Source organism: Phyllobates terribilis, unplaced genomic scaffold (assembly GCF_046119375.1).
Source record: "Phyllobates terribilis strain yellow unplaced genomic scaffold, ASM4611937v1 Scaffold_5__5_contigs__length_657084704, whole genome shotgun sequence".
Classification (NCBI taxonomy): Eukaryota; Metazoa; Chordata; class Amphibia; order Anura; family Dendrobatidae; genus Phyllobates; species Phyllobates terribilis.
Genome location: NW_027362765.1, coordinates 166,593,998 through 166,619,390, shown reverse-complemented (window position 1 = coordinate 166,619,390; position 25,393 = coordinate 166,593,998).

Here is a 25,393-nt window from a genome sequence, read left to right as displayed (position 1 = left end):
CCACATGACAGTATTCACATGATGCATTTATTGTCTTCAGGGGCAGGAACAGGGTAAAACAGTCCACATCCCTACATTCCTCCCCTCTTTAAACATGGTCATCCTCAACCATTTTGGAACCTGAAAGACAACACGCAGCATATAACATTCACATAAAACATCTGAAACTGTTTGTCTCCTCTCTCCAGGGTATAGAGTGTCCATTACCAGTGAGTGCACTGACCCCAGACTAGAAGAGCACAAGTTCTTGGGCCCACAGGTCAACATAACAACCACCCAACAGTCTTTGGGCTCATACCATGTCATTCTTCTGCACAAAACTTTAAGTAGGAGGTCCCCTCGGTCAGAACTGCAGACCAATGCTCATCCGAGTCCATGTTTCAGAAAAACAATGGCCCTTAGGCTCACCCAACAACAGTTGCTGACAGTCCATGGGCATAGTCCAGTTTCTTAATGGGTCCGCATGACCCCGGTCTCACCAATTTGGAGACAATGGCACAGCGTGTCCAAGTTCCTTGTAATCACAGGCCCCTTGGCCAACATATCAACAGCTCCAGTAGCCCAGGAGCACAATCCATACAGTCCTGACCCAGCTTGAATCTTCAGGTCGTCAGTTTCCTCCCCTTCCCCTTTTGTGAAAAACAGTCCCTTCAAGTTACACAGTCCATAAGGGCAGAAAGGGTTTGAAACTCTTAAGTGGTTCATAGTCTCTCAATCCAGCAGGGGAGTATGCTACCATGCATAAAAACAGCTGGGAGGGGGGGGGAACATAAACCTTTGCCCATCCTGGCCAACAGCCAGGGGGTTCCCAGTCACTCCTGGGCCTTCTGTTCCCTGGAATGCAGAACAGTTCCTTTTGTGGTTCCTTTACAGTACAACAGGCTCAACTGAACCTTCAGCGCCAAATCCTCTTTCCTCTTTAGGTGTCCACATTGTCTTCTCCTTCCTCAGAGGTCTGTGAGGACTGCCTCCACCTGCTTCCTGAAACTCGGTTCCTAGGTAACTGGGCTGCAAGTGACCAGGCTTCAGGTACTGCGGAAGCCCCCGACATGTAGAAATGGGATACGGTCCTTTGCATCACCTGTACTGTTGCTTGCTCTTGTGTAGGAGGTGGGGACCGCCAGGGACAGTCCAATGGCCAAGAGGTAGTGGCTTCAACTCAATCCACCTCGATGACTCTGATGCGCCCCCTGGGCCGTGGGGTACTTGGTGCCAGGCCGGTCGTTGCTAGGGTAGATGTCACAGTGGTGGTCACCCGGTCCGTGACCCAGGGCGGTCAATAAAAGGGGATATTTACAGGGGATTTATAGTTTTTATATACAGTTAGTGACGCCACCTGTGGTATGCGGCTGTATGGAGCTGCCGCTGCAGTGCAGAACCTCTGGAGCCGATGTTAGTGCAGCAGAGTTGGTTCAGCTCCCCACAGGTAGAGCTCAGCTCCAGGGCAGGAAGTAGTGATTTTATAGATCTTGCTGTGCTGTGTAGTGCAGAGGGTGGCGCAGTTAATAATCACTCCACAACTTAATGTCGGCTTCCTCTTATCTTTACTTGCGGTGGTTAGGCGGACCAGGGCACGGGTACTAGCAGGTAGTAGAGGTCCGGGCGGCCTGGAAGCAAGTTGGGGGATCCACCTAGCCAGGTGGAGTTGTAGGCCTTCCCTTTGCGCTACCTCTTTGGCCCTGCTGCGTATAGCTATGCTGCGGCCCTCATCCCTGAGTAAAACGTCTTTGTGCTCACCCGTATGGCAGGCAGCTCGGGCCTTCCTGGAGTGTCGCTCCCACGTGGCGGTGCTGGGCCCTATCGTGCTGCTGAGCCTCTGGGCGTCTGATGGGGCCAGGGGACCTGCAGTCTCCTGCCCACCGGTTTCTGCTGCTGGGCTTTCGGTGCCCCACAACCTCGGACTCCGGTGTCCGGTTCTTCTGCGCTTCTCTCCTCTGGGGTGAACTGCCATGCAGCTCCACTCCCTGGGTCTTTCCTCGTCGACGTCCTAGCTTCAACTCCTCTCTGCTCTCCTCACACTAACTAACCCCGCCTCCAGATCCAGTTGCTAAGGGGAGGAGCTCCCCTTGCTGGTCTGGAGCCAGGAAAGTGTTGCATGCTAGCAAAACCTGATTAGGGGACCCCTGCTTGCTTCCAGGCATGCAACCAGACCCCTGGGGTGCCACAACTCTTTCCAAGGCTCTTTCATTTCGCTGGAAAGGCTCATCCTGCTTTCTGCCTTCCCGGATCAAGCCTATGGCGTGCCACCTTTGCTAACCCTCCATCTTCAGGAAGGTGACTCTGGTACCAGCTGCCAGTTCCTGCAGCCTTCGGGGCAGGTGCTCGATCTCGACCACTCTCAAGTCAAAGAGGACATTATACCAAATTTCTCTATAACCCCTGCCTGCGTAACTGGTCATAGGCGACGACTAGCCCCCGGGAAAGCAGTTCACGGTACCTTTAGGCTAGCAGTCACACAAGCATGTCCCCAAGGCAGGAACAGGGTAAGAAAGTCTTCATCCCTACAAGACCACCGTGCTGTTGGATAGCCAACCTAGAGAGGAAGAGTTAAAGAGAAGCCAAAGGACTGCGACTGCAGGATTAGACAACGTGGAAGATGTTTGTAGTTTGTAAACATGGAGGCATGTAGGTCTGCAAAGGAGCTTTATACACAAAATTATAAATAATTTTAACTAAGATTTTAGTAAAGTTGCTTCATTTTGCATTGTACAGAAAATAATTTCAATGGTGTCCATAGTTACACCGCTGCTGGCGCCTGAACCATGCAGAACACTCCTGTCTTCTGGTGCCATTGGACCATTACGTGCATTACGTAATCAAGAGGACGCAAGAGCTGCGGCTGGCAGCTCTCACTTCTTGCAATTCTAGTCACCTGAAATAGTAGACAGGAAGCCATTTTGTCCACTCAATGAAGTTGTTGATGACTATGTGACTTCAGTAGGACTGTGTTGAGCGAGCACTAAAAAGCTCGGGTGCTCGAAGCTCGGGCCGAACTCACCGTGATACTCGGATGCTCGAACCCGAGCAACGAGCCCAATGTTAGTCTATGGGAGACCCGAGCATTTTTGCGGCAGCACCCCCGGCAGTCTGTAGAAAGCCTAAAAAGTGCCCAAAACGATAGTGACAGTGCTCAAATGACATGGGGACAGCATGGGGATCGCCCCAGGAAGCATTTCTGACCCCCAGGTCACTGCTGCCAACAACGTGGTCAGAGGTATTAAGCCACTTTTACGGGCTCACAATAAAACGTTCAAAAACGAAACTGAAACTGTTTTCCTGTGAAATATGTTAAGGAACATCTTTTCCAGGGTAAAGACTTGTGTATAAGGTAAAATAAATAACCAAAAACAAAAATACTCCTCCACACCTTAGGCTATGTTCACAAGTAGCATTTTTTATGCGTTTTTGCACTTTTGTATTGCTTTCACCGGGAAATGTCATTTTAAAATTTTACAAACTTATCTGGCCATGTGCTGTGTGACACATGCATACAGTGCTGAAAAGACATGGGAACAGCATGGGGAAGACCCCTGGAAGCATCTCTGACACCCAGGTCACTGCCTAAAAGTGTGCCCATCAGAAGTGATCCTTGCCGCATCAGAAGATGCAGACTTGCAACTATCCCCGTGCAAGTCCTTGTCCCAGGGCAGTGTTCAATTGTACCTCCCCATTCCTTGCAATGCAAGCGCAAATATGCAGCCAACCACCCACCCACCCGCAGGGTGCAATACTATACAGTCATGGCCAAAAGTTTTGAGAATGACACCAAAATTATATTTTCACATGATCTGCTGGCCTCTGGTTTTTATTAGTGTTTGTCTGATGTTTATATCACATACAGAAATATAATTGCAAGCATATTATGAGTACCAATAGGTTATATTGACAGTTAGAATGAGTTAATGCAGCAAGTCAATATTTGCAGTGTTGCCCCTTCTTCTTCAAGACCTCTGTAATTCTCCCTGGCATGCTCTCAATCAACTTTTGGACCAAATCCTGACTGATAGCAGTCCATTCTTGCATAATCAATGCTTGCATTTTGCCAGAATTTGTTGGTTTTTGTTTGTCCACCCGTCTCTTGATGATTGACCACAAGTTCTCAATGGGATTAAGATCTGGGGAGTTTCCAGGCCATGGACCCAAAAGCTCTATGTTTTGTTCCATGAGCCATTTAGTTATCACCTTTGCTTTATGGCAAGGTGCTCCCTCATGCTGAAAAAGGCATTGTTGGGCGCCAAACTGCTCTTGGACGATTGGGAGAAGTTGCTCTTGGAGGACATTCTGATACCATTCTTTATTCATGGCTGTGTTTTTAGGCAAGACTGTGAGTGAGCCGATTCCCTTGGCTGAGAAGCAACCCCACACATGAATGGTTTCAGGATGCTTTACAGTTGGCATGAGACAAGACTGGTGGTAGCGCTCACCTCTTCTTCTCCGAATAAGCTGTTTTCCAGATGTCCCAAACAATCGAAAAGGGGATTCATCAGAGAAAATGACTTTGCCCCAGTCCTCAGCAGTCCACTCCCTGTACCTTTTGCAGAATATCAGTCGGTCCCTGATATTTTTTCTGGAGAGAAGTGGCTTCTTTGCTGCCCTCCTTGAAACCAGCCCTTGCTCAAAGAGTCTCCGCCTCACAGAGCGTGCAGAAGCACTCACACCAGCCTGCTGCCATTCCTGAGCAAGCTCGGCACTGCTGGTAGTCCGATCCCGCAGCTGAAACAGTTTTAAGATACGGTCCTGGCGCTTGCTGGTCTTTCTTGGGCGCCCTGGAGCCTTTTTGACAACAATGGAAGCTCTCTCCTTGATGTTCTTGATGATGCGATAGATTGTTGACTGAGGTGCAATCTTTGTAGCTGCGATACTCTTCCCTGTTAGGCCATTTTTGTGCAGTGCAATGATGGCTGCACGTGTTTCTTTAGAGATAACCATGGTTAACTGAAGAGAAACAATGATACCAAGAACCAGCCTCCTTTTAAAGTGTCCAGTGATGTCATTCTTACTTAATCGTGACTGATTGATCGCCAGCCCTGTCCTCATCAACACCCACACCTGTGTTAATGGATCAATCACTAAAACGATGTTAGCTGCTCCTTTTAAGGCAGGACTGCAATGATGTTGAAATGTGTTTTGGGGGTTAAAGTTAATTTACTGAGCAAATATTGACTTTGCAAGTACAGTAATTGCTGTTAAGCTGATCACTCTTTGAAATTCAGGAGTATATGCAAATTGCCATTACAAAAAATGAAGCAGTAAACTTTGGAAAAATTACTATTTGTCTCATTCTCAATACTTTTGGCCATGACTGTACTACTAGCTTGCAGTTCAAATGGGGCCTTTTAGTTTGGAGGAGGCCTAAGCTGGCCAGTACCTCATGGCTGCGTCGGCAGCGAGGTCTCCATACTCAGTCCCCAGCCGCCATTATTTGTCCCGGTAATCTTCCCACACTTTTCTTAGCCTGGCCTGCTTTAGGGCAGCATGGAACGAGCCCACCAGACAGCCAGAATCCTCCGGTGGGCCCTGGCTTCTCCATCAGGGGAGTTGAGAGTGCCAAGGTGAGGAGCATGATGATGATGATAGAAGTTAGCATCTGCTTTGTTTTCTTGGAATCCAAGCGTAAGTGTGCAGCCTGCCACCCACCCACCCCCAGGCTGCAATACCATACTGCTAGCTTGCTTGCACTTGAAATGAGGCCTTTTAGGCTTGTGGAGGCGGAATTTGGCCACCACGTCATGGCTGCGTCGGCGGCCTGGTATCCATACTCAGTCCCCAGCCGCCCGGCGGCTGGGTGTCTACGCTTGGTTCCCAGCTGCCCCGCGGCCGGGTGCCCACACATGGTCCCCAGCCACCTGGGGGCGGCCAGGTGTCCATAAACTGTCCCCAGCTGCCCCTATTTGTCCTGGTGCGCCTTATACACAAGCAAGCATACCAAAACATTACCTGTGCCCTCCCCAGTGCATTTGGTGGGAAGGACAGCCTAACCACAAACACGTGGACAAGTGAATGTGGCCAGGGATGGTCCATTTCACTGACGCCTTCACACTGGGTTAATATTGTGGAAGCCGGGACACAGTTAGACACTGGGATGCAACACGTCCTCCAGACATAGAGGATTGCGGGTCCTGGGTCAATCAGGCTTCAACACAAAGTTCAGAAGGTAGACAGCAGCAGTGGTCGGCCTCTTACACAATGAGTAAATTATTCATGATCATGAGGCCATTCATCTCCTTAGCTTTCTGTTCCTTGGAATGCAAGCGCATGTACGTAGTAGCGGCTAGGCCTGAGGTGGTCAGCGTTTTGGCGCATATCCTACCTCCTCCGAGGATTGCTGGATGTTTTCCTGCTACTATCCCAGTTCTATGACTCCCGTTAAAACAAAGCTTCAGGTGATGAATGATGGATGAGGTGGTGGCAAAGGAGAAAGAGCAGGAGGAACAGGGACCATTCACATCAATACAGGCCAGTCAACCATACATGTCTTGTAGGATATGTTTCTGTACCAAAAGGAGCGGTTCGGCTACACAGTTATAGGGCATACAGTGAGTGCAATGCCTACCAAAAATTTCGAGGCACTCCAATGCCCCTTGGAAGTGACATGGAGGTCAGAGGGCCTTAACTAAACCGTTTTTTCCATTTATAGCAACTGGGTCTCCTGTACACTGTTGGCCTAAGCAGTGAATGGAAGGCTTTCCAAAAATTATGAGGAACTGCAATGCCCCTTGAAACAGACGTGGATTACAGCGTACTAAAAACCTTCTACCCATTATTGGGGAGTGGGTCTCCCTTAGTGTTCGCCAATGCATTGAAAAGCAAAAGCTGACTAAAATTAGGAGGAAATGCAATGGCCGTTGGAAGAGTCGTGGAGGTTAGAGGTAATTAAAAACAACATTTCAATGCCCCTTGGAAGAGCTGTGGAGTTCAGAGTGGTTTAATAAGACGGTTTTAATGCCCCTTGGAAGAGACGTAGAGGTCACAGTAGCTTAACAAGATGGTTTTAATGCCCCTTGGAAGAGACGTGGAGTTCAGAGTGATTTAACAAGACGGTTTTAATGCCCCTTGGAAGAGACGTGGAGGTCCCAGTGGAATAAAAAGACAATATCAATGCCCCTTGGAAGAGTGGTGGAGGTCCCAGTGGAATAAAAAGACAATATCAATGCCCCTTGGAAGAGTGGTGGAGGTTACAGTGGAATAAAAAGACAATATCAATGCCCCTTGGAAGAGTGGTGGAGGTCGCAGTAGAATAAAAAGACAATATCAATGCCCCTTGGAAGAGTGGTGGAAGTCCCAGTGGAATAAAAAGACAATATCAATGACCCTTGGAAGAGACGTGGAGGTCGCAGTAGCTTAACAAGACGATTTTAATGCCCCTTGGAAGAGACGTGGAGTTCAGAGTGGTTTAACAAGACGGTTTTAATGCCCCTTGGAAGAGACGTGGAGGTCACAGTAGCTTAACAAGACGGTTTTAATGCCCCTAGGAAGAGACGTGGAGGTCACAGTGGAATAAAAAGACAATATCAATGCCCCATGGAAGAGACGTGGAGGTCCCAGTGGAATAAAAAGACAATATCAATGACCCTTGGAAGAGACGTGGAGGTCACAGTAGCTTAACAAGACGATTTTAATGCCCCTTTCAAGAGCCATGCAGTACAGCATATGAAAAACATTATTCCCATTATTGGGGAGTGGGTCTCCCATAGTCTTTGCCTATGCCTTCGAAGCAAAAGCTGCCAAAAATTAGGACGGAGGAACTTGCAATGCCCCTTACAAAAGCCATGCAGTACAGCATATTAAAAACATTATTCCCATTATTGGGGAGTGGGTCTCCCATAGTCTTTGCCTATGCCTTCCAAGCAAAAGCTGCCAAAAATTAGGACGGAGGAACTTGCAATACTGGCAACACGAACCACGGTCAGCCTGGTGGTATAGTGGTGGTGGAGGCTGAGGATAAGGAGAAGAGCAAAAAACAGCCGAAATGAGGAAGCGTATACCCATGTGTGGGTGTGACGCGGTGCATGGGAATACACCTCCCGAAATAACACAATGGATTTGACTTTATGTTACTCTGCTGTCATTTGGTGTTGATGAGAAGTCTGACCCAATCCAGCCCTTGTTCATTTTGATAAGGGTCAGTTTGTCAGCATTGTCAGTTGACAGGCGAGTGCGCTTATCAGTTATAATTCCCCCAGCGGCACTAAAAACACGCTCTGATAACACGCTAGCGGCAGGGCAGGCCAGGACCTCCAAGGCGTACAGAGTGAGTTCATTCCAAGTGTCCAGCTTGGATACCCAATAATTAAATGGCACAGAGGAATCACGGAGGACGCTGGTACGGTCGGCAAGGTACTCCCTCACCATCTTTTGAAACTTTCCACTCCTTGTGAGAGTACCCCGCGCCTCAGGGCCTGTAAGCTGGACGGTTCTCAGAAAACTGTCCCAGAACGTTGACAGTGTTCCCCTGCCTCTGCTGGATTAGAGTTGCGTCTCTCTCGCCTGTACGCTTTGGTTGGGCAACGAACTGTGACCTCTGCCGCTAGCGTGTTCAGATGGGAATTTTTTTAACAGTTCTGCAGCAAGGGCCTTCGGGTACTGCCCCATTTTTGTAGAACTCTCCACCTCAGGAATAAGAGAGTGAAAGTTCTCCTTGTAGCGGGGGTCTAAAAGTGTCACCAATCAGTAATGACTGTCACCCAACATTTTGACAACGTGAGGGTCACGGTTAAGGCTGCGTAACATAAAGTCAGCCATGCGTGCCAGACTGGTAACGGGCAAGACTTCCGTGTCCTCACCAAGATGACAACTGACCATGCTCTCCTCCTCCTCCTCCTCCTCCCCCCTGTCCTCAGGCCACCCACGCTGAACCGACGGTATGACAGTTGTACAGGTACTACCATCTACAGTGCATGATACCAGCTCCTGTTCTTCCTCTTTCTCCTCCTCCTCCTCCTCTCCCTCCTTGTCCCCCAATGCACGTTGGGATGAGATGAGGCTGGGCTGTGTGTAATCGCCCGCTACGGCTTCTTGATCCATCTCATCATACTCTGGCTGCAATGCCTCCTCTTTAATTTTCTGCAGAGAGCGTTGCAAAAGACAGACAAGTGGGATGCTGACGCTAATGATGGCGTCATCGCCACTCACCATCTTGGTGGACTCCTCAAGGTTTGTAAGGATGGTACATATGTCAGACATCCAGGTCCACTCCTGAGGTCTTATGTGTGGAGTCTGAACTGAATACCGACGGCCTTGTTGATGCTGGTACTCCACAACTGCTCTCTTCTGCTCACAAATCCTTTGCAACATGTAGAGGGTAGAGTTCCAACGTGTGGGGACATCATACACCAGTCGGTGTGCTGGAAGCTGCAAATGCTGCTGCAACACAGCAAGGGCGGCGGAAGCTGTAGCCGACTTCTGAAAATGAGCTGACAGGCGGCGTACTTTGACGAGCAAATCTGGCAACTCGGGGTACGATTTAAGAAACCGCTGAACCACGAGGTTAAGCACATGAGCCAGGCATGGTACGTGTGTGATCTCGCCTCGCCTCAGAGCCGCCACCAGGTTACGACCATTGTCACACACGACCATGCCTGAATGTAGGTTCAGCGGTCTCAGCCACAGATCTGCCTGCTCTTTCACAGCTATCCACAACTGACAAGCAGTGTGAGGTTTATCACCTAAGCTTATGAGTTTCAGCACAGCCTGTTGCTGCTTGGCTGAGGCAGTACTGCAGTGCTTCCAGCTTGTAACTGATGTGGTGATATCTGAGATGCAGGCTGAACATGAGGAGGAGGATGATGTGCAGGAGCTGTACACTGTGGGGGCAACTCTGACTGACATAGGGCCCGCAATCCTCGGTGTGGGGAGGATGTGTTCCCTCCCAAGGTCCGACTGGGTCCCGGCTTCCACTATGTTTACCCAGTGTGCTGTCAGGGAGATGTACCGTCCCTGGCCACAAGCACTTGTCCACGTGTCCGTTGTCAGGTGTACTCTCTCAGTAACTGCGTTGTTGAGGGCACAGCAGATGTTTTGGGACACATGCTTGTGTAGTGCGAGGATGGCACACCGGGCAAAATAGTGTCGGCTGGGGACCGAGTACCGAGGGACGGCCACCGCCATAAGGTTGCGGAAGGATTCCGTCTCCACCAGCCTAAAAGGCAGCATTTCCAACGCAAGCAGTCGTGAAATGTGCAAATTTAGGACTGTGGCCTGTGGGGCGTTGGCTGCGAATTTGCACTTTCGTTCAAAGGTCTGGGATATGGACAATTGAACGCTGCGGTGGGATGTGGACATTGATGCTGTTTCTTGAGAAACTGCCATAACAAGTGAAGACTGAGAGGAGGGGGCATCTTTGCATGCAGTATGGACAGGGGATTGCCTTGCACGCACAACTGGGGGTTCTCTTACACGCACAACAGCGGAAGAAGCAGTGGTGACACCCGCTGACACTGGTCGTGGACCCTGGGGTTCGCCCCACAAAGTCGGGTGTTTTGCTGACAGGTGCCTGATCATGCTGGTGGTGGTCAGGCTGGTAGTTTTGTCACCCCTGCTGATGCTGGCCTGGCAGGTGGTACAAATAGCCTTTTTGGGGTTATCAGCAGAGTCTTTAAAAAAATTCCAGACTCTGGAAGGCCTACCGGTTGTACTGGCAACGTCCCTCGTGTTGATGTTACGGGGAACGGTTGCCCGCCTTCTGTCTGCGGCCACCACACTGCTTCTTCCTGCCTGTTGGGGTACTCTGCCTTCCTCCCCCTGTGTGCTGCTGGCCTCACTCTGCGTGTCCTCCTGCCACGTTGGGTCAGTTACTAGATCATCCACCACCTCCTCCTCAGTTGCTGTCTGACGACACTCGGCATGGTGGGAGGAAGGAGCATCAGGGTGAGGAGGAGTATGCGGTCGAGACTCATGGCTACTAAGACTTGACCGTGTGGAAGACAGACCGGAGGTGGTGGTGCCCAGGTGACTGGAAGTATTATCTGCTATCCAATTAATAACCTGTTCACACTGATCAGTTGGCAATAGTGGTGTTGTTGTGTGCTTTCCTAGTAATTCGGTCAAGAACTGGGAGCGAGAAGATGTGGCTGTTGGTTGTGGCACATTTTCACCTTGGCCACGGCCCCGTCCTCTGCTTGCACCATCACCAGAACGTCCAGTTCCACGTCCCTTGCCACGCACCTTGCCCATTGTAAATTAAGTAAAATAGCTTACACTCGCACTATCAATGGCAAAAGGGTAATAAAAAGGAGATTAGAATCGTGGAAGAGGAAAACCACAGTTCTAGTTCTCTGGCCTACGCTAGAATCTTTTAAACAGATATATTTGTATCTGAACAGTCAGCGAGACACTCACACTGTTTTTTTCTATGTAAAAAAAGCAAAAAGGTGGATTACACCCAGATTTGAACCGTGGAAGAGGAAAACCACAGTTCTAGTTCTCTGGCCTACACCAGAATCTTTTAAACAGATATATTTGTGTCTGAACAGTCAGCGAGACACTCAAACTGTTTTTTTTATGGAAAAAAGGCAAAAAGGTGGATTACACCCAGATTTGAACCGTGGAAGAGGAAAACCACAGTTCTATTTCTCTGGCCTACACCAGAATCTTTTAAACAGATATATTTGTGTCTGAACAGTCAGCGAGACACTCAAACTGTTTTTTTTATGGAAAAAAGGCAAAAAAGTGGATAATACAGAGATTTGAACCGTGGAACTGCAAAACCACAGTTCTATTTCTCTGGCCGAAACCAGACTCTTTTAAACAGATATATTTGTGTCTGAACACTCACAGACACACTCAATTTTTTTTTTTGGGGGGGGGGGGGGGATACCAAAAGGTTAATAAGACGGGTATTTGTACAGTCTGACTGAGGGGAAAAAAAAAAGAGGGTTTAGATGAAAAAAAAGGATTTTTCCTTGCCCCTGAGACCTGGGGCTAAGTCTAGCAATTTAAGCAGCAGCACACAGGACTGTAATGCAGTGTTTGTTGGTATAACCACTGCGTCTCCTATACAGCCTGCCTGCCTGCCTGATATCTGGGATGGATATTAGTCCTCAGAAGGACTGTTTGTTTGATTTTGCAGGCTTTAGAGACCCTATACTACCTATTTTGCAGTATAAATCTCTCCCTAGCTCAGCAGCACTCTCCCTACACTGTCTGATCCGGAGCGACTGTGTCCATGATGGCGGCGCCCGGTTTTAAATACTCAAGGTGACGCTGTGCGGCCAGCCAATCACTGTAATGCCCACAACCAACATGACTGCGGCATTACAGTGACTGGCTGGCAATCCCTGCATGTTCATTGGCTCTGTAAAGAGCGCCAAACATGCAGGGGGAAGACCCGAGCTCCCGCCCGAGTAACCCGAAAATGCTCGGTGCTCGCCAAACACCTCGAGTAGTGAGATGCTCGGGCGAGTACTGAACAGTGTCGAGCATGCTCGCTCAACACTACTGACTAGTACTTTGGCTTGGAATTGTTGTTCTGCACAATTATCAGAGACATTGCATCCAGACAGATATATAAATATTAGAACAACTGGTATCTAAGTCCAGGCCACATGTTGTTTTTTCTACGAAAGTTGAAATGTAACCAATATTGACATGCATGACGTGTGGTGACCGAGGTGGTTCTGTAGTAATGGTATAAACAAAAAGCAACCGGATAAACCACACTATTAATAGAAAAAAATGTCTTCCAGATGTTGTGTAAAGATAGACTTGCTCAGTTATAAGGATTGCTCATTTTGATGTGATCTTAAATAATTAAAGTGGTCTTCCAAGGGTTGTGCCATAAAAGTGATTAATGTTTTATTGGTGGGGATGGGGATCCAACACTCGGCACCTCCACCAGTCTGCTATTTGCAGCTCTGATGGAGGCCAGATGTACAGTGTGCAGATCTGGAACAGCACAGTGCCGTGCACCGTGTAGTGGCTTTTCTCAGGTACTGCAGCTCTTGTTCACCTTAAGTGCTTTGGCAACTGAGAACGCCCACTAGTCAAAGTACAGAGCTGTGCTGTGTACATATGTGTAAGGAGATGGACATATTCCCCTATTCCTCTTTGAAGACATCAGTGCTGTGTATAATGTAAAGTGTAGTGTGTATAATGTCATGCATTATTGTGATGGCGATGTGTAATGTGAATTGTGTTGTGATGCATTGTAATGTTCTGCACTGTACTGTTAGGAAACTTTGTTTTTCCCAGCAACAGACCGTGAGTAGGGTAAGACATAGTTAAGTGTTGGGACTAGCCCAGAGAGGGCGGGGCAATGTAGCATAATCAGAAAGGACTTCCTGGTATTGAGCCAGACAGGGCTTAGCTTGCAGCTAGAGCAGACGTTTGAGTGTTCAGCAAGGTAACATGCCGTGGGTGTTTTGTGGCAAGAGAGAAAGTTGATGGGGACAGATATAGTGTGATCCTGAGGAACAGACCGAGACAGAGTTACAGAGATGCAGGGAGAAGGACAGTGCCAGCTCAGAGGACTGACCAGAGAGCAGAGTGAACAAGTGAGAAAGGTCCGGAGAAGGTATGCCTAGCAGCATGGCCTCATCTAGCTTACAGTTCTTAAAAGGAATGGGCTAGGGCAGATAAGAACATGAGACAAAGTGAGTGCCCTGGGCGGGAGTTCCCTAAGTGTCAGAGAGCTTGAAGCTGAGTCCAGCCTTATTGGCAAACCCTCTCTTCTAAGAGGCGAATCAGACACGGAAACGCGGGAAGAAGAAATTATTTTCATGGACTGTACTGTGGTGTTACCTGGGTGGTGGTGAAGGAAATGAGATCAGTGGAGGCAGAAATGTGTGAGGCCAAAGAAGTAAAGAGACTGTGTATTGAGATGCTCTGTATTAATGAAGACACGTGCGAGAAGTTGTGTACTCGCTATCCATATCTACACAGTTGTCATGCCAAGACTGTTTAGTAAAGTATCATTTGTTAAGCTGGTGGTCTCCTTTCATGAACTGGTTAACATCTGGTCCTGGTGACGCGCCCCCTGGGCCGTGGGGTACTCGGTAGACGGGCCGGTTGATGCTGGGAGATGTCACAGTGGCGGTGACACGGTCCGTGACCCAGGGCGGTCAATAAAAGGAGATTTTATAGTTTCTAAAGTTAATGTTTGTGACGCCACCTGTGGTTTGCGGCTAAAGGGAACCGCCGCTGCGGAGCAGGTCCTCTGGAGCTGTTGTTAATGCAGCAGAGTTGGTTCAGCTCTCCACAGGTAGAGCTTAGCTCCAGGGCAGAGTAGTGGGGATGTAATAGATGTTGCTGTTGTGCAGGGTGATGCAGGGGATGATGTCGCAACAATAATTCACAGAGACAGTGGGGTGCAGTCTTCAGGGTTTTACTCACAATTTTTAGATTCCAAGTTACCAGGGCCAGGGTAACTTCCCATGCCGTCCTGTGTTTACTAAGGGAGGGGTTCAGCAAACTCCCAGGTACCTCCGGAGTATGTAACGGGACCCCCTTCTGTGTGTTCCTTCTGGCCGTCTCCCTGCACCTCACACCCAGTGTCCCAAGCCAGTGACCGCGGACCTTGTCGGGTGATGTTTTCTCTGTCCCCTGGGTCCTCTACGGCCACCTTTTTGGCGTGTTAGATGTGGCTTTTGGGCTGCAGCACCTGAAATTCTGCACCCTCCGGTTATCTAGTTGAGACTTAAAGAACTCTGCTAGTTTAGGGGCCGGTCCCCTCTCTGCGGCCTGATGTTTCCACTCCTGGTGGGTTCGGGCGCACGGGTGGCATCCGCACTGCCCGTGCCCCTGGGATCCTTTCTGTTCTTACTGGAGCCTTTCTTCCTGCTCCTCTCCTCTCTTCAGTCTGTCCTGGGCCTCTCTCACTAGGCCCTCCTCCTGAGCACTCAGACTGTTCTGACTGACTGTTCCCCTCAGACTGGACTGGACTCACAAGATGGCTTCTCTTTTTATATCCTCCTTTCAATGCTCCCCTGATAGTCTTCCTCCACCCACACCCACTACATGGTTCCCCCTCACTTGGTTCCCCCCACTCCAGCCAGGGACAGAGCTCAGCAGTGCAGCAATGCATCTTGCCCCTCCTGATGGTCTGGAGTAGTGTAGTGTTGGATGCAGGTGTTTGGGTCCTGGGCAGTACTCCATCCTTACCTGAGAGTGGGATACCACACCTCTGGGTGAGATGTAGTACCTCTGTGGCAACTGAACTCACAGTGGCGCCACACTGGCAAAACAAGCATCATCAGTTACATGCGGTTTGCACGGTGTAGCGCCCTCACAGAACAAGTCCACACACACAGCCAGGACCCCCACTTTCATGTAACGTGCCATGGCACAACAGACGAGTACCTCGCCCATGGCTGCCGCCCCGTACCACGTTACATGTGGTGTCTGCCAGAACTGCAAGCAGATGAGTATAAGGAGTGCTGGTTGTCAAATTCCGACCAATCTGATATCAAGGAGTTATTCCAAGCATAGGTCATCAACACAGTCCTGGACAACCCCTTTAACGGGGTTGGAACATCAGTGCCAAAAATCATGTTTCCAACACATTTGTTGAAAAATAGATAAAGTTGGCAACCTTACTGATTTTTCTCATGCTAGTGCTATCTGTGATTTTCACGGATAACACACGTACCTATGATATTGTATGGGACTGTGCACATGTCTGATTTTTTTATCGGGCAGAGTGGTCCACGGAAAAAATCGGAGACATGTCCAGTTTTGATATGAGTCTTGGATCAAAATCAGCAATGCATGTCTATGGGTCCATTAAGAACATCAGACCGCACTCCGATGACATCGAAATGCGGTCTGCTTTTCACGGCCTGAAAGAATGGAGAAGGTGGAGAAACTCTTTCTCTTTCCATGACCGATAAAACATTTTTGATTAAATTCTGATCAAAATAATCAGACTGTTTTTCTCGGATGTGGAGAAAATGGTCGTGTGACCCTTCCCTTAGAATGGGATTTTTACAAACATATTGGCCCTAATAGTTTATACCAGAGTTTGGAGTAAACAGGGACAAATTTGCACATAAATTTGTGGCTATTCTACTGACTTTGCAAATATGGAAAGTAAGTGGTTGTGGTCTCCAATGAAACATAGTTCACATCAAACATATTTATTGGAGTTACTTAATATGGTGCAAATTTTTATGCAAATATGCACGAGCTCATAGCAGACGTAGACTTATAAGGAGGAGTCTGGCTTTTAATAAATTTGCCACAAATTATGACAACAACTTGCTTTACTGAAAAATTTTATTCTGTGTTTTGTGTAGATTAGTGTCTTGCTGTCTGCTCCTGCCTCCTTCCTTCGGTCCTTCCTTCCACTTAAGTCTCACTCAGATGTCCAATTTTTTTCACATACTGTATGTGAAAAAATAAATATTTGATTTTCATTAGTGTGCTGGATCCGCGTTTTATCAATGTTTGATCAGTGTGTGAGTTTTTACCATCAGTATTCATCACTGATTTTCTCATATGTCCCCACAAAATTCAAAGCTTCTCCTATCCATTGCAATGCTAAAAGTGGACAACAGAAGGATTGCACACAGATGGCATCCGTTTGCTGTCCATGATTTTCATGGACCTATAGGGTATGTGTTGGCAGGAAAATCACTACGTAAAATACACTCATATTTGCCGCGTTTTTGACACTTTTCTTACTTGCGTTTTTGATGCATTATTTACTTGCTTTTTTCTCCCATGCATTGGAATGGAGGAAAGACGCTGAAATGCTTCAGTTCTTGTGAGAAAACTGTATGGAAAAAATGCAGCAAATACTTAACGTGGACACATACCCATAGCCTTGTATGGGTGATTTTGTGTGACTTTTTATTAAAAAAAACACATATTTTTGTGATTTTTTTGGGGGGTGGGGGGAGGGGGGTATACATGGTCTGGAAAAAACACACACATGTGAACAACTCCATTGATTGTAATGGGTATGTGTTCTATCCATGAGAACCACCGCTAGAGCACTTATGGTACATAAAAAAACGGACGTCTGAATGAGGCCTCCTGGAGCCTGTCATTTATGTGGTGGTTATCTGTAGTAAAGGTTGAAGAGCCTCATAAAGAAACGGTAAGAGAGTAGGAGGACCAAATATACTTGACTAGGTGTCCCCATTTCTTAAAGGGATTGTCCGGTTTCACCTAATTTCTGCCTACAGACTCAGTTTGGTTTTAAAGAATCAGTGATTAGCTTTGTTGCTTTGCAGCACTGGAGTCCCGGGTTCAAATCCCACCAAGGATAACATCTGCAAGGAAATTGTATGTTCTCCTCGTGTTTGTGTGGGTTTCCTCTGGGTAATTTGGTGTGCTCCCACACTCCAAACACATTGTAAGATGCCCAGGATGGTAGCCGTGGGCGAGCTGCTGCTCTTCCACGCCCTGGCACTTTACAGTGTCCGAGTCCATATGTAGTGTGCTGTGTACATAGCATTATACTCACTTGCAGTCTTTCACTGCCTCCACGTCCTCAGTTCCAGCATCATCCGCACATACATCAGAAGACAAGTTCAACTTTACTGGACAGTTCAAGTACATCAGTCTTTAACACGCAATATCTGACATAGCACCCTCCGGTTCCAATTCTATCAACACAGTACATTTCAAGCTTTTCTTACATTCAGCTCGGACTGTCCCTACTTTAACAGCTCCTGTCAACCGGCACCACAGCATTCCCGAAATCCATTAAGTTTTCGTCATGCGGTTCCCGTCCAGCTTCTTCTGTATGGAAGGGATTAAGGCACACGCCTAAGTGCCTAGTTCGGGCAGTAGGACACGGACATTGCAAGAAGGTCTGCAGGAAATTTGGTACGACCTCAAGCTGCCAGAATGATATGTACTCCACGTGCCTACAGCCCACTGCACCTTGAACTTGATCTTTACACAAACCTCACAATACATCTAATTAAACCAGGAAGTAGTTCCCCCTTTTACTTGACCTTGACCCCTCCCATCCTCGCTTGTCCTAAACATTTAACTGTATCATACACTATTCCTATCACTTATACAATAATAAGGCTCACCACTACCTATTTTGCTCTATCTGTCACTGTTCTGGACCCTAAACCCTAACCTATATATACAGGGCTGCCACTAGGAATTTCAGGGCCCCATACTGTCAAAATTTACGGGCCCCCTTGAAACTCCGCCCAGACTCCACCCCTTGAACCTTCCACAGTCTCACCGCCCACTCTTGGAAAAACTCCATTCTGCACCACATCCTCACCAGCCTCCATCTCATCAGCCTCTCCTCAGTAGCCTCTCTCACATCAGCCTCCCTCTCATCAGCTTCCCCTCATCAGCTTCCCCTCACCAGCCTCTCTCTTACCAGCCTCTCCTCACCAGCCTCCCCTCAGTAGCCTCCCTCTCATCAACATCCCATCAGTAGCCTCCCTCTCATCAACATCCCCTCAGTAGCCTCCCTCTCATCAGCCTCTCCTCACCAGCCTCCCCTCAGTAGCCTCCCTCTCATCAGCCTCCCCTAAGTAGCCTCCCTCTCATCAGCCTCCACTCAGTAGCCCCTCTGTAGCATCTCTCTCATTAGCCTCCCCTCAGTAGCCTCACCTCAGTAGCCTCCCTCTCAGCAGCCTCCCTCTCAGCAGTCTCCCCTCAGTAGCCTCCCTCTCAGCATCCTCTCTCTCAGTAGTCTCCCCTCAGTAGCCTCCCTCACATCATTAGCAGCCTCCCTCTCAGTGTGGCGCCCCTGAGGGTTCAGTCGCCACAGAGGTACTGCACCTCACCCAGGTGTGGTGTATCCTTCTCTTAGGTAAGGAGGGAGTGCTGCCCGGAACCCCAACACCCGCATCTGACGCGCCCCCTGGGCCTGTGCTGCGCAGGGGATACCTGGAGCCGGGCCTTCTGTAAGATGCTGGGGGTTGTAGTCTCCGTGTGGCGGCGACCCGGTCCGTGCCAGGGTGGTCAAACCAGTGGCAGTCTATTGGTATTGTAATTGTCCGACTACGCCACCCGTGGATTGCGGTCAGTGGGGACCGCCGCGCCGCTGCAGACCGCTGAGGCTGATGTTATATGCGCAGCCAGGAATGGGATGACTCCCCACGGGAGAAGTATTGCCTCAGGGCAGCTAATGTGGATGATGGGAGTGATGGTGCGAGCGTCCCAGGACCGATGGTGCTGGTGCGGCGATGAAACACAGAGACTTGTAATTGCAGTTTCCAATGCTTTACTCACAGTTGTTATTCTGGTCACTTGTGCACATGAGGGACCGCCTGAGCCGTGCTGCGTTCACCAGGCAAGGGACTCGACCAACTCCCAGGCAATTCCAGAGCGTGGCACAGGGCTCCCTTCCTTTCCTTTCTCTGGCCGTCCCCACCAGTGACCCACCTTTGTCCAGCTCCCTCGGGCCTTCTCTTGGCGAAACCTATCTCCGGTTTCCCTGACCCTATGCGGTATGCTTTCCTGGTGGATGTAGTGAGGGGTCGCACCAAGATGTGGTAACAACCTCCGGTCTTTGGCTGAGGAATTTGTTGCCTCCACCAATTTGGGTTCCGGTACCCTGTTCTGCCAACCCTTCACCCTGTATCTCCTGGGCATATGGGGTTCCTTCTGTCCTCGTGTCTCTGGGCCTTTCTCTGTGTTCCTTGCTTCCTTTCTCCTCTGTTCCAGTTCCTTTCTTACTTTCCTTTCCGTTCCTTCTCCTCTCTCTTTCTGCTGTTTCTGGCCTCCACTCCAGGCCTGCCTCTGGAGCTGGGCCCAGACTGAGCCACAGCTCCCTGTCAGCCCTCTCTGGCTGAACTCCTCTCTGAACTGGCTCGAACTGACTACTGTCCTAAGATGGTGCCCACCTTATATACCTCCTTCTAACACCCGAGCCCAGGTGACTAGCAACCAATGGGCTCCTACCTATGCCCAGAAACCCACCCCTATCTGCTCCTACACCACTGGGTATTCCACCCCCCGCCCCACTCCAGCCAGGGACAGATGCTGTCGTGCCTGCACTTCTGTCTAGTGGGAGAAACGTTGACCTGTCCCTCGGAAATGGTGTGTGTGTGGTGCATGCAGCTAAACGAGTCCTGGTCCACACTCCATCCTTACCCGGGAGTGGAATATCACACCTCTGGTTTGAGGTGCAATACCCCTGTAGCAGCCGAGCCCTCGGGGTGCCACACATTCAACACAACACTACTCCAGGCCGGCTGGAAGGGCAAGATGCATTGTGTTCCTGCTGAGCCCTGACCCTGGCTGGAGTGAGGAGAACCAAAGAGAGGGGGAACCAGTAGTGGGTGTGGGTGGAGGATGTAAAGTAGGGGAGCACCATTATAGGAGGTATATAAAGGGAAGCCATCTTAGGGTGGCAGGACAGTGAGACAGAGAAGTCAGTGAAAGGAGAGAAGGGGAGCAGAGTCTCTTCAGGAGCTCTGCTCTATGTGTGGGGCCTAGTAATAGAGGCCCAGGAGGGGAGCAGAGGAGAAAGGCTCCGTTTTACAGAAGGGATCCCAGGGGGTATGGTGAGTGCAGGACGGCACCCGTACGCCCCGAATCTGCCAGGTGTCAGAGGGAGCAGGCCGCAGGAAGGGAACCGGTCCCTGGACCAGCTGTATTACTCCCGGTCTCGGCTGGAAAAACCGGAGGCTTCTGCACTTCCATGGTGCAGTCGCCACAGTCTCACCCTAGTCACCGTGAAGGGCATCAAGTAGGTGCGGGAACTCCAGGTTGCCCAGAGGGACTTCAGTGCACCCGATCGGGACTGTGTGTGGGAAGCGCAGGGCAGGAGGGAGAAGACCCATCGCGAGAAGTCGGTCTAGTAAGGAACATAAAGAAAGCGGGGTTCCGTCAAGCGCTCCTGATATATTTGAGAAAGTGCTGAATCCCTGGTCTGCTGGACACAGTGCGACGCGGAGGCTGACACCCGTACAGTGTACCTGAGAACCTTGAACAAGAACTATGAGTAAAACTCGGATGACTGCACTGCACTGCCTCTGTCAGTTATTTCCGCTGCGCCATCTCTCCTGAACCACAAGTCCCAGCATCACCACCATCTGCACCTACACTGCCCCGGGGCTCGCTCCGCCTGTGGGGAGCGGAAACATCCCAGCTGCCATCCCATCACCCCCGGAGGTCTGCAGCAGCGCCGGTAACCATTACCGGAAACCACAGGTGACGTCACGAGACAAACTGTACACTAAAACCCCTTTTTAAAGAGAGACCCAGAGTACGGGCCCGGGAGCCGACTGCCGTGACCTCCTAAGCAAGGTAAAAGGCCCGGGTACCGAGTCCCCTATATTCCCCCTGGGTGACACAGCTCTCTTTCCTGGTGTCACGAACAGGATTTCGTGCCCGTTATCACCAGGTACTGTGTGCCTTATATGAACTGTATTCCTACACTGAATGTGGCGCCCGCCCCAGAAGAACGGGCGCCATTATGTACGTGATCAAAGACAACAATATGGAACCTCCCATCGTGGGCCGGGTCCCAGAGTGGCGCCAAAGGCACAAACCGCCCCTTGCAACTGTGACTGTCCGCATAGATGTGTCCGTCAAGGCGGGGAGGATGTCCCAGGGAGTGACCGACAGCAGGCTGCCATGGAACCGCCCCCGAAAAGAGAGGGGAGGAGGAGAGAAGGAAAAGAGACAGGGTGTGGTCTTGACCAGTCTAGACAGACTGTGTGACACCCAGCTGTGCTTGGTATCACAAATCCTAAAAGGGTGTATTGATGGATTCCTCCACAAGAGGCCCCCATAACCATTCACACATCTCCACCTTCCACCTCAGACCACCAGAGGGAGCCTGTTAGGGATAGATAAATAGGGAAGGTGGAGCCAGGCAGCAGTTAGTTCCTGCAGAGTGAGACGTAGAAACAATTGAGTCTAGTTGAGTCTGGTTTAGCAGTGAGTCCAGTGCAGTCTGAGAAGAGCTACCTCAGAGGACAAAAGCCTGTTCCAGCTCCTGCAATTGCTATCCTGCAGTGGAGCTTATACAGATCAAGACTCCGGGTAGCTCAGAGAGGTGAGCTTTGGGTGTGCCGGCGCCATAAGATCGGTGAAGGGCAGCAAGCTGCCGTTAGTGTGAGTAGCCTATTGAGGGCCCGAGTAGGCCGAAGGCGAGTAGAGAGAGTTAGTACATAGGGGGCAGAGGAGCTTAACTGGCTCACCCCGAAGCAGTTACCGGACACCGGGTCCGAAGCTTACCGGGATCTCCACGACCCAGTAAGATAAACCGGAATCCCTGGAGAACTACAAGTCCCAGGATCACTAAAGTGCTGATACGTAACAGAGCCAGGAGACACATAGGCCCCATAAGTCGGGAGCGTGCACTCCAAGAGAAGGCCCTACCACAAGGTCAGCCAGCGCAGGACAGAGACAAAGTTAGGCCTAGCTCCAGGCAGGTCAGAAACTTACTACGCAGAGTCAAGAAACAGGAGGCCCAAAACCCGCTCATTGGGGAGGATCCGGACATACACCCTTCACCCTACAGTGCTCCGGGGAGTGCCTGAATTTCCATCAGTAAAAGGTACTGAAGTGACTATCGTGTCTGTCCCTGTTCTTGCTCTGACCCGGCGGGGTCTCTTCGTCCTGCTTTCCCCGTTCATACACTGCCTTGAGGCCTAGCTCCACCTGTGGGGAGCTATATCATCCAGCTGCCTTATCATCGGCCTCAGTGGACTGCGCAGCGCTGGTGATCCTCACCAGAAGCCACAGGTGGCGTCACAAACTCTTTTATAAACTTAACAAAACACCAACCCCTTTTAAAGGCGCGACCCCAGGGTACGGGCCCGGGAGCCGACCACTGCGACATCCCTACAAGGCCAGGCTAAAGGCCCGGGTACCGAGTCATCCCCATTCCCCCTGGGCTAGTCAACCGCACCCGGCAGCCAGCATGGAAGGAGGTCAGGACCAAACCTCCGCCTCTGGACTGCAAGAGCTGACGACCCCCCTCACCCTGGAGGTAACAGACGTCGAGCTATCCCCGGAGGATGCTGAATTCCTCCAGAGTGAGATCCAGGAGCTGAGCAAACAGGTGGAATGGGCCCAGCGAGCTGCGGTCGCCAGATGGAAGAAAGAGCTGCTGGCGAAGATAGCACCTCGGCGGCAGCCAGTGCCGGGTACCACAAGCGGCACCCCAGCCCCGGCGGAGCCAGATGAGCGCCAGGAGGCCGTGCGCAGCACAGGAGCAGGTAGGAAGAGTTCCCCTGTCCCGGGCACTGCAAGCGCCGACCTGCTCCTGGGCCTCCTACAGCAGCACCCCCCGTACCCAGGCATGTACACCTTGAAGCAACTGCTAAGCCCGGAACCTCCACCCACGGGCGCTGTCTCTGCGGGCCTGCTGATCGGCTCCCTCCCGGAACCTTCGCCCCCGGGCGCTGATTCTGCGGACCTCTTGCTCGGCTCTGTCCCGGAACCGCCACCTCCGGCACCCGAGTGGGTGTACGGAGCGGCCTCTGTCGACTGGTCCGCCAGGTTTGAGGACCAACAACAGTGCCCACTACTCCCGACACCAGCGCCCCTGGTTGCCTGCCCAGGAGGAGAAGAGTTTAGGTGGGAAAACCAGGGGGGGGACCTGATGGGGTTCCCGCAGGAGACCCAAGCCCAGGCGCTGGCAATAAAGGAGTTCTGCATACGGGAGCTCCTACAACTAGAGAAGGAGCGGCACACCCGGCGGGCGCGCTGCGAGCGGTTGGAGGCCCGGAACAAGGCCGTAAAAGCCCAAGTCCGGCAAGCGGAATCTGCCCATCCTAGTCCCCGTGAAGAGGGACTGGTCGTTAAATTCGACTTGAAGGCTGGGTGGGGCTTCATCCGCGATCCCCACTTCAGCAGAGATATATTTGTTAACCGGCGGGATGTTGAGCCCCACCTGGAGCAGGGCCACCCCGACCGGAATTTGTACCCCGGTGACCATTTCACCTATACCAGACACCACGGGGAACACGGGTGGTATGCCCTCCAGGTATACCGCATGGTCAAGGAGGAAAAGGACATGCCCCCGCAGTTCATGGCTGATGACCCGGCTGGGTCAGCCAGCAAAAATCAAGAGTACCCCCGGCAGGGATCCCACTACTAGGTACCAGTAAGTGGGACTGAACATTGTAAATAAGTTACCCGTAAAGAGACAAACAGAAAATTTGTTTTTGTGTGCATTTGGTCACCCGTCAGGGTATACAGACTTCAGGCTGAGGACTGTGAGCAGCCAAGAACTGATCTTGTATATAGTTTGCACTTCGTAAAGTGCCCTCTATTGGTTTTATATTTGCAACCAAGAGACCTTAAAACAAAAACCCGTTTGGCGTGGCCGAAGACGTGGTCCAGCACCAGGATCACTTAAGCCCTGTAGCCACGCCCAGGGCCTACGGTGGGGGTTTTCGGATGGGTCCCTCATGCTGCTTGATTTGCACCTTTACCAATGAGATGGACACCCTGTTTGGGATCTTACTGCAAGTTGTTTGAGAAAACGTGTATATGCCAGTGAAAATTTTTATATTGTTCTTGATAATGGTAACCTGTAATGTTCAAGTAATGTGCCTCCCATAAAGGGAAGAAAAAGTTTAATAATCTTCTAAACGAATGCATTCTAAAAATCTTTGTATGTCTAAAATACCGTGTTTTTGCTCAGTTCCAGCCCGCGGACGTGCTGTGTTTTACCAGGGGGGAGTGTGGCGCCCCTGAGGGTTCAGTCGCCACAGAGGTACTGCACCTCACCCAGAGGTGTGGTGTCTCCTTCTCTCAGGTAAGGAGGGAGTGCTGCCCGGAACCCCAACACCCGCATTCAACACTATACTACTCCAGGCCGGCTGGAAGGGCAAGATGCATTGTGTTCCTGCTGAGCCCTGACCCTGGCTGGAGTGAGGAGAACCAAAGAGAGGGGGAACCAGTAGTGGGTGTGGGTGGAGGATGTAAAGTAGGGGAGCACCATTATAGGAGGTATATAAAGGGAAGCCATCTTAGGGTGGCAGGACAGTGAGACACAGAAGTCAGTGAAAGGACAGGAGGGGAGCAGAGTCTCTTCAGGAGCTCTGCTCTATGTGTGGGGCCTAGTAATAGAGGCCCAGGAGGGGAGCAAAGGAGAAAGTCTCCGTTTTACAGAAGGGATCCCAGGGGGTATGGTGAGTGCAGGACGGCACCCGTACGCCCCGAATCTGCGAGGTGTCAGAGGGATCAGGCCGCAGGATGGGAACCGGTCCCTGGACCAGCCGTATTACTCCCTGTCTCGGCTGGAAAAACCGGAGGCTTCTGCACTTCCATGGTGCAGTTGCCACAGTCTCACCCTAGTCACCGTGAAGGGCATCAAGTAGGTGCGGGTACTCCAGGTTGCCCAGAGGGACTTCAGAGCACCCGATCGGGACTGTGTGTGGGAAGCGCAGGGCAGGAGGGAGAAGACCTAGCGCGAGAAGTCGGTCTAGTAAGGAACATAAAGAAAGCGGGGTTCCGACAAGCGCTCCTGATATATTTGAGAAAGTGCTGAACCCCTGGTCTGCTGGAC